A 2,500-nucleotide genomic window follows, 5' to 3' on the forward strand; every position below is an offset into this window, starting at 1 on the left:
TTAGTTTGATTATCCAAGAGATGGCACATACATTAATGACACTCCCTGCCTGTGGAACACCAGGGTGACAGTTTTTCGCTGGGCTCAGATGCCAATACAGGCAAGACAGTTTAGAGTGTGTGCACCTCTCAGCCTTCCGGACAGCTCGTAAAAAAAAATAAAAAAACATTTTGGGAACCTTTCACCCACCGTCAGGTGGAAGCCCCAAGGTCTGCGGTCCTCAAGAATGCATTACTGTCTCAATATCTCCCCGTGTGCACCAACAAGCCTCCACAATGTTTGCGAACTATAAAATTACATGCATTCCCTCCCCGCTGCTTCTGGGCACACACAGCATGAAATCCTAAACAAAGTTATTTGGAGAGCACAAGAAGGCCACCCGCAGCACGAGCCCACGTTGCACCGATCTGATGCAGACAAGGATATACGAGTGCGCATGGCTGTTCCATTTCCAAGCTACACATTGCAGAAACTCGTCACGTATGACTGCGAAAGCAGGATCTTGGGACACGTTCCCTCAGACTCCCTCTGGGTTCCAAGCGCTCCAGCTGGCTCGTTTTGAGCCACACTGCCATGTTTATGGGCTGCTTGGCCACAAGATGCCCCATCACCTCACCAATATATATATATATATATATATATATATATATATATATATATATATATATATATATATATATATATATATATATCCTTCCTTAAAACCATAATCCTGCGTGACTGAGGTGTTTGGTACATAGAATGCAATAAATAAATCACTGAAGGAATTGGCAAATAAGCCTCCGAACGGAGGGCAAACAATAAGTGTGCAGGCCTCACACACGCCATCATCTGGTGTAACTGAACTCCAGCCTTGAGTGCAGGCAAGAAACAAGATCCACTGCAGCTGCACACCCTGGAATGCCATTGCTCTTTGTTAAGACGTTAAACAGATTAATAATGAGTGCAAAGGTTTGCTGACGAGGAGCTTGGGTGTCCATAGATAAATGGCAGAACGGGATTGTTTTAGGGGCCGAAACCTGCTCCTAAATGCAAGGAATTGTGACCATTCATGCACCTCAATTGGGCTGAATTGCAGGGAACGGGTACAGACTGGACCATGTTGATGAGGGAGACCTTTGTCTGGCAGTGACCGAAATAGGCAAGTGGTCAGGTGAGCACCTCGAACAACCTGAGACGTCCACAAGGGGCCCTCGCTGGCGAATTTTATTCCAGACCACCGGTGGAAGACGATCGAGTGTCAAAACAGCCGAGGCTAGAAATGGATCTCGGATGGGAGGGAAGGACAGCAAGGCGCTTTGTGGTTAAACACTGAACACCGCACAATGTTCCATCACGCTCGGCTTGTACTTTTTGCACGTCTCACAAGCCACGGCTTGCAATGGTTTTCCTCGCTTCGTCTTGTGGCGCGAGGGGCAACTCCAACTATCCCCGACAACTCGTCCCTGTAATCCATTAACGACACGTGAGATAACTTGTCAGTCCGACTTAACAATGCAAAGTCATAAACACCTGAAAAAAATGCCTTCCCTCAATCTCACCTACAGCAAGCCCCCCCCCCCCCCCCTCTGCCATTCATCCCAATCTAGTTCTTTTTTGGAATCCTTGAGACAAACAGGGTGGCTTCATCAAGCCAAAGGTTTTTGTAAACCCGCTGATAAAGGTTGGGTGTACTCACCTTTCAGCTATCGGTCCTGGGTTAGATTCTCGACACAACGATAAGACTGTCGGATTGGTGCTTCGCAGCAGCTTTATCGTTCATCGAAGGTGCGAGGGGGTGGGAACGAGGTTAAGCCGGCTGCCATACATGCTACAAAACGTTAAGGATCTCACGCTACCTTTCAAAAAGTGTATGCCACTGTGTGATGGTGCCATGACCCAACTTCAAAAACTCTGCCGTCTCAGCAGCACCTGTCCGAGGTAGATCAACACCGATATAACCATTCAACAATAGGTTGAACGGCTATTTTGGCTCTCCAATGCCCCAATGGCAATAATCCCCAACCCCAACCCCAGAAAGGGGGTACAACAAGGAGTAAGACGACATCCCATCCGTGCGCGCACCTTTCCCACACGTACAAGCCATTCTGACGTGGATTTGGCTCATGACGTGGAAATATTGAATTTTTGCACCCGAACCTGTTGCGGGTATGACGTCATTCCGAGAGAATACGTCACCAGTTTCTCGAGGACGGGGGGGGGGGAGTTTCCACGTTGACGAGTCAGTGAAGGCAGTAACGAGTTGGTTTGAGTAGTTGGACGAATTTTCGTGGGGGGAGGGGGTTGTAAACGTTTAATTCGATCGTCGGTCTTGGCTCGAGGTGTTTGTGCGTCGGAACGTGGAAGGCAAAGGAACAAAAGAATTATTGAATGACAACAAAATGAGGAGCGAGGGGAAAGGGGAAAGAGAGGAGCGAGAAAAAGAGAGGAGCAAGGGAAAGTGAGGAGCGAGAAAAAGAAAGGAGCCAGAAAAAGAGAGAGGAGCCAGAAAAAGAGAGGA

At 48.0% G+C, this 2,500-nt stretch overlaps 1 protein-coding gene across 1 annotated transcript in view; it reads right to left on the minus strand.

Annotated features, from left to right (window-relative positions):
- Window positions 1–2,500, minus strand: part of NANOS1 (nanos C2HC-type zinc finger 1) — a 29,497-nt gene that overhangs the window by 25,141 nt on the left and 1,856 nt on the right. The window lies entirely within an intron of this gene.

The sequence above is a fragment of the Eptatretus burgeri genome, chromosome 12 (genome assembly GCF_056783735.1).
Source record: "Eptatretus burgeri isolate ZD-2024b chromosome 12, Ebu_testis_v1, whole genome shotgun sequence".
In the NCBI taxonomy this organism is placed as follows: domain Eukaryota; kingdom Metazoa; phylum Chordata; class Myxini; order Myxiniformes; family Myxinidae; genus Eptatretus; species Eptatretus burgeri.